The sequence below is a fragment of the Brachyhypopomus gauderio genome, chromosome 9 (genome assembly GCF_052324685.1).
Source record: "Brachyhypopomus gauderio isolate BG-103 chromosome 9, BGAUD_0.2, whole genome shotgun sequence".
NCBI classification, from domain to species: domain Eukaryota; kingdom Metazoa; phylum Chordata; class Actinopteri; order Gymnotiformes; family Hypopomidae; genus Brachyhypopomus; species Brachyhypopomus gauderio.
This window is the reverse complement of record NC_135219.1, coordinates 4823583-4830800: the sequence shown is the minus strand read 5'-3', so window position 1 is coordinate 4830800 and position 7218 is coordinate 4823583. Positions and strand designations below refer to the sequence as shown.

At 47.4% G+C, this 7218-nt stretch overlaps 1 long non-coding RNA gene across 1 annotated transcript; it reads left to right on the top strand.

The window, feature by feature from the left end:
- Positions 1-342: 342 nt before the first annotated feature.
- On the top strand, positions 343-2907 carry LOC143522431 (uncharacterized). Its single transcript, XR_013132998.1, has 3 exons — positions 343-583; positions 1494-1548; positions 1799-2907. It is a non-coding gene; the product is annotated as an uncharacterized LOC143522431 (long non-coding RNA).
- Positions 2908-7218: the final 4311 nt, after the last annotated feature.

Sequence of the window (7218 nt, the reverse complement as noted above, 5' to 3'; positions counted from 1 at the left end):
ACGCGTGTCTGTTCACGTCCTCATGGATGCACAGCGAGACCGAAATACAGCAAGGCCCTCTTTTAATGGCGCTAATTATGACGGGATTCCCATTCATAATGAACCGTGACTAAATGTCAGCGTGCTTATTGACTGAAAGCTGGGTAAATGTATCGGGCTCCCGAAAGATGAAAATGCAATTCAATCACGCCTCCGTTTGGCTTCCGCTAATTCTATTAGCGTGTGTAATTGGTTTGGCTGTGTTCGTAACTTGATTAGGACAGAGCAACACGCTCATGTTAATAAGATCCTCCGTTATTGCTGCCTGCCGTCATCAGATTGCTCCTTCGCTAGATTAAAACCGCCTGCTTGTTATGCCTGCGTGCATCCCGCCTGACAAATACGATAAAGACCGACACAGATGTGCTAAACGCGGCGGCGGTCGCGCTTGTCCCCCGCCTGGCAGACCGGTTATGTGGAGACGGAGGTCCAGAGGACGTGAAGACTGGAGACCGAACCGCTAGGCCCAGTACTTGTTTTAAAACCTGACTGTTAATGGCAGCTCCTCTGTTCACATTTTGAAGCCACGGTAATTACGTAGCAGGTAATTATCTTCGCCAACAACGGAAATAGCAGCGGAATGAGTGCTTGTCAAGCGAAGGTGGTGATAAAAGTGCTTTAACATAACAAATGAACGTGTCACGTATTCACCTCCAGGAACGCGTGTGTTAATAGTGCAGGCGAACCGAGACGGCAGTACCGGCGAACCTGACCTCGCTAATATCGGCGAGGATTAAGGACACTTCGCCACACAGATAAACGGCAATTAATAACTGCGTAAACCCAAACCATTAAAATAAGGGCGCTCGTGTAGGTTCCGAGATGACTTTCCAGAACTTCCCATATAACTGCAGCTGTTGTTGTGATGTTACTACACACGCGTTTAAAGCGTGTAACTCTCATAATGATCTTTTATTACATTCTACCATTTCTGTTATATCTACACGCTCCCAGACCGATTTTGTTAACTAAAAGAACAGCTCTGAGGCTTGTTACCTCTCTCTCTCTCTCTCTCTCTCTCTCTCTCTCTCTCTCCTCTCTCTCTCTCTCTCTCTCTCTCTCTCTCTCTCTCTCTCTCTCTCTCTCTCTCTCTCTCTCTCTCTCTCTCTCTCTCTCTCTCTCTCTCTCTCTCTCTCTCTCTCTCTCTCTCTCTCTCTCTCTCTCTCTCTCTGGGTGTGCGTGTGTGGACTGCCCACTTTACAGCTGGAGGCTTTTGTTTCAGTTAAACAATGTATTCTTTGTTTATGTTCAGTTTTACATGCTAAAATGCTGTGGAGGCACAGAAAAACAGATAGAAGGGAGGCAGAGTGAGAGAATGGAAGAAGAGTGCAAGAGAGTGTGTGTGTGTGTGGTGGGGGGGGGGGGGGTGTAGGTGCTGAGCTGACAAATGAGTATAGCTGCGTAGGCACTGGAAGACCAGGGAGAACATTAAACAGTGTTGCATCTCTCCACAGCTGCGTTAATCCATCCATCTATCGACTCCTCGCTTCTCCATTATTCTTCCAAAGGGTAAACATTCCTTGTAAAAATCCCTTTTTAAGCAAAGAGGCTGGAAGTGCCCAGAGTGGTGTGAGGGACAGCACTTCACCTTTTGACCACTGTTGGCCTCTCTGTACTAGGTGCACATATGATTTCTCAGTAACTTTCCACTTCAACAAACTGGCTTATGGGTAATTTAATTTTAGTCACATGACATAAAACAACAGCCAATGAATATGTTGTCTTGTTTCCTACCTGTAAACTACTTTACTGTCTCCAGATCTGCAGTGTCCCGCTCGGGGGGGGTCACCATGGAGATTGTCCAGGTGCGTCTGCAGAGTGGTGGTGTTCGAGGCTCCACCTAGTAAACATTGTTTTGGCCCCGCCCAGTCTGGCCCAGGACCGAGGCTTGCTAGCGTTCAGCTCATTTGCATGCTACGATTGGACTGTTCACTCCCAATCAGAAGAAAGAGGACATTGAGCTTATATTCATTCAGCCAGAGCTGTCCCTAAATGCTGGGGAACACACACACACGTGCGTGCGTGCATGCATGCACACACACACATATAGATACACACACGTACACATGCATGTACATGCACCCTCACACACACACACACACACACACACACACAAACAAGAACATATGCAGGTCTGAGCAGTTCCTACTTCAGTATGTTCATTAAATACCAAAGTGAGGTCCTTCATACTGACCGCACCTTTGGTTCTTTGGGATGCTGTTGATCTTAACTAAGAGTTAAACTGGTTTTTCTCCTATTCCAGTTTCTCGCTCACTCTCTCTCTCTGCTTCCCTATCTTTGTAAATCTCTTTGTTTCCCTCTCTCTTGATTAATCTATCTTTCTCTGTCTGCATGTATTTCCTGTATTAATGGAACAGCTGTAAGATCTTTATTAAGCATGTGGAAATATAAGGCACTTGTAGTGGAACATTAGTAACAGCAAACCTTTGGAACAGGATACACACACACACACACACACACACACACACGCGCACAGGCACACGTGCACTGACAAATATTAACTCCACTAGGTAAGCAGGCAGCAGACTGAGATGGCTCCATCTTATCACACACAGCTCTGATGTTGATGATCATTCAGTCAACCCTGCCTGTAGACCCTGGAAATACACACAAATATACACACACACCCGCACGTCTACATACACACACACATTTGCACATATGCACACACGCGTGCATGCATACACACACACTTACAGGATAATGGCTGAGCTGTGTGGACAGACTGCCGTGGCACCGGTGAGATCATCTCTGTCTCCTTCTCTCTGACATCTGCTGCCACCAATATCTCTAATTGCAGAATTGGCTCAACAGCCTGACGGGACAGAGGCACCGGTCGGCCATCAGTGTGTGTGTGTGTGTGTGTGTGTACATCTGAATTCTCTGTGTCTCAGAGTATGTATTTGAATGAATAGGTTTTTGTGGGTGTGTGGGAGGATATGTCCGATTTATTTCTTGGTGTGTGTTAGAATGTTTTTAATGTGTGTGTGTGTGTTTGTGTTTTTTTTTTTTTTTTTCTTCTCTGTGGAAATAAGTAGGTATGTTTGTGGTTGATGTGTGTTTTTGTGTGTGTGTTCTCTTGTGTGCGAGTATGCATGCATGCAGGTGTGTGTTCGTTACGGAGGTTAAGACTGATTGATGTGACACTGTAGCACCTCGTCATCTGCGGTGACTACCCACCTTCGTCTCTTTGTCCTCCTCCTCCTCCAACTGTTCACAGAGAGCCTTCCTCTCCCCCCTGAGATCAGCCACTACCTCTGATCCTGCTGTCTTGGGGGGGAGGGGCTGTTTGATTGACAGGTGAAGAGAATGATGTCGCCTGTTTCCCCCATCTGCCAGCTGTAACCTTTTTTTTTTCATTACGGACGCTTTATTAAAGACCAGGCAGCAGCGAAGAAATGATCAGGGAGAAAAGCTAGGGGAGCAGGAGACTGCAGATAGTCTTGTTAAAAAAAGCGAGAAACAGGGAGAAGTAGACAGAGAAAGAGATGGAGAGCAAATGAGAAAGAAAATGGAGAGACAGAGAAAGAGAGAGAGAGAGAGGAAGATCCAGTGATCCCTGTGAGAGGGAGTGCGTGTGGGTTTGGGACCTCAGCGAAACACATCCAGCTTTAAATGGTCCCGCCAACGATAATCCAATACAGCATGCCACCAAGCACAGCCAGTTAATACCTCATTACCCCAAATCTCTCTTTCTCCCTCTCTCTTTTTAACAGAAACCCCAATCGATACCTCGCTGCTAGGTTAAGGCACACTCTTTAGGCCCTCTCCATTCACCAGCACAGGAGTGTCACTCTGAGGATTGCTTTATTTTGGTTGAACCCTCCAAGGTGACTGTGCTCTACTGCCCTCTATTGGAGAGCAGAGCAAGGAACACACCTCTTCTGGCATTATTAAGGCCCAACATTCCAGAACCTTCCATCGGAAACACCAAATGGAAGAACCAGACCGTGTACGAGGCAAAACGATGCCGTTTGCTAAGCAGTTGGCTCATCTTGACAGATGTTTGGCAGATGCGTCCATCCAGAGCGCCTTACAAAAAAAACAACAGAAGGCAAAGTGATTAAAAGAAATCTGGCAACGTCCGTAAGCTGATGGACACGAGTGTTCTGCTGTTGTGCCACTGGCTTGACTTTTTGTCTTGTTCCCTTCTTCTCTGGGGAGGCCCACGGAATCCTTCCTGCTCTGACTCAGAGAACGTCCTCTCTCTCCCCCAGCTGCACACTAACTGGGAGTGTGTGCTGAGTCTCCTGGAAAATATGTGAGAAAGGCCTGTCAGCACTCCCACTTCCACACTGAGGGTTCTGGGCCAACAGAACCTATCCCTGAGTGACCCACAGCCCTGAGCCTCAGTCTCACTTCATTTCCCTCTCATCGGATGTCCTTTAAGAGAGAACGATTTGACACCCTCCCACAGTCTGCCGCTCTGCTGGTGTTTATTAGTACTGCATTCCCAGGGCAGTGAATCTGCTTGGAGCAATCGCACAACTGGCAAGAAAAGAAATGCAAACACCGAAACACGATAGTGGCGGAGACAGCATACTGAAACATTAGTTATTCACGGTGTGTTTGTGTGTGTGTGTGTGTGTGTGTGTGTGTGTGTGTGTGTGTGGGTGGCAGAGAGAGACGGTGATAGATGGGGGAATGTGTGTGTGTGTGTGTGTGTGGGGGGGGGTGTACCCTCTACGATAGCTTTCGCAGTAAGACTGCAGGATGATTCGATCTCTCTTTATAAACCAGGATATGAGTTTTTTCCCATAACCCTTTCTGTTGTCACAGCAACAAGGCGACTGACAGAGATGAAGGCTCTCTATTCTTCTTATGAGCTTTGGGATTCTCCAGTATATTTCTTTTAGACATGTCCAGCTCACAAACAAACAAACCAGCATCAACCAACCGTGCTAAATAAACGAACGCATTTCCCATTTGCTTTGCCGCTACAGCCGTTGTCGCGCGTACCCCAACATATTCCTCCAACTTTCTCCAAAGAACCGTTAACTAGCCTCCACGAGGAGGGCAGCTTTTGTCATTTTTGCTGCGTTGGCTTTCTCAGGAAAAAAAAGGAGAAAAGATTCTTTGTCATATTTTAAGAGGATGGCTGACTGCAGCGTCTCAAGAAGACGGGAGGCGCAGAAAGCCCCTTCTGCTTGAGCTCGTTACTCGTCGTCGGCTCTAAATGGATTTGTAATTACGGGCTGTCGGCGCGGCGCGGAGAAGAATTGTCCTCGCAGCCGTGGTGCGGGTTTACTGTCAGTGTGCGGCCTTCGCGTCGTCCCCGCGGGTTGATAACGGGTGATGGAGGACCGCTTCTCTTCCATTACTGCCCTCTGTGGTCCCTTCGAAGGCGACAACAATACGCACCGCCGCGCTGTAACCCTGCGCGAGTGGCCGTCAGGATGGCTGAGGGAGGGAGGGAGAGAGAGAGAGAGTGAGAGAGAGAGGGTGTTCCTGTGAGAAAGACTGCAAGAAAGGGACAGAAGGAGAGATAGAGGCAACATGAGAGAGACTGCAGAGGGAGAGACAGAGAAAGAGAGAGAGAGAGAGAGAGTCGTGGGGGGAGTGAAATGGACATCTTTTGACAACTTCAAGCTGCTGTCTTCTGTGCGGCCATGCCGAGCGCGTCTCTAATCTCTGCTGTCTTCTCTAATCTCTGCACGCGTAAAGTCTTTACCGCAGAGTGAAGCTCTCCAAATCGGCCCGTGTCACATGACTGGCGCGTGCCAACTCGTTGGCCAGTCTGGCGTTCCCGCTGCGTGGGTCTCCACCGTGGAGGAAGGGGCAAGTGGGGAAGGAAAGAACTGCTCGGGGAAGGAAGGTGGGGGGTAGAGAGAGAGGGAGGGTTAGGAAAAGATGGAGAGAGATAGAGAGTGAGAGATGGAGGTAGAGGTAGAACTAATGCGCTGAATTAGTGTGTCTGTGGTTTTGGCTGCACAGAGAACCCTGCTGACCAGTGCCAAGTTCTCAGATCTGCACACGCCTGTGTGTTTGAGTTCACTCAGGCTTAATAAGACACCCTCCCCACGCCACCGCTCCACACACACACACACACACACACACACACACACAGACGGCTCTGGTTCAGTTGTGGAGACTGTGCTGTACAGATCTGAAAATGTTCCAGTTCTGAAGAACAAGTAGTGTGTGTGTGTGTGTGTAGGGGGTGGGGGGGGGGGCGACTTGCGGTGCGCAGCCCTTGTGCAGTCATGCAGTGAAGTCCACCTTCAAACTCTTTGCCGTCCTCTTCGCTGTCTGCTGGTGACTTGCTTGTTGGCTGGTTTCTGTCCGCTGCAGTCCCAGACATCTGGCTGGTGTCATGGAAATGTGTTAAACAATCAGTACTGATTCTGTTTTGTGTGTTGACCAAGTCCCATTATGAACCACACTGCAGTCTTTGAGAAAACAGCTTTGTTTTAGAATTGTGTAGAAGTCATTTAAGATTGATGGATGAAAAGCATCTTTAGGTGTGTGTGTGTGTTTGTAATTGTTAGAGGAAAGAACATAGTAATGGAACAAGCCATTAATAATCATTCTGAGATTTGACACTCTGGATCCACCGTGTGTGTGTGTGTGTGTGTGTGTGTGTGTGTGTGTGTGTGTGTGTGTGTGTGTGCGCCTGTTACTATCTCATACTATTTAAATGTAAATGAAACAAATTTCAGAATGTCAAAATGTGACCCAAAATTTTCATTGACATTTTAATGAACAGATGTATATAATTCAAATCCTTTTAACAAAAATGATTCTATCAACACTTTGATAAGAAAAAAAAAACTTTTTTTGAGCAGGTAGTAAATCCACACAGTGATGAACAGTTTAGCAAACTCTGTGATTACTGGTCCAAACACACCATCATATACACTTTTTATCAGTTATGAACACTAAATATGCTGTCATAAAGCCTTTTGATTGGTTCTTGCTGTTGAGCAGGTGTAATGCTGGTTCATTGGATATAAAAAGAACCAACTGCTTGGCCACTGTGGCACTGAAGAGCTGACACATTACTGCTTCTGCTTTAGGTTGGGTTCCTGAATACACTTGCTGACTGTGTGTGTGTGTGTGTGTGTGTGTGAGAGAGAGAGAGAGAGAGAGAGAGAGAGAGAGAGAGAGAGAGAGAGGGAGAGAGGGAGAGGGAGCTCCAGATGTTAACTGTGCCCCCAA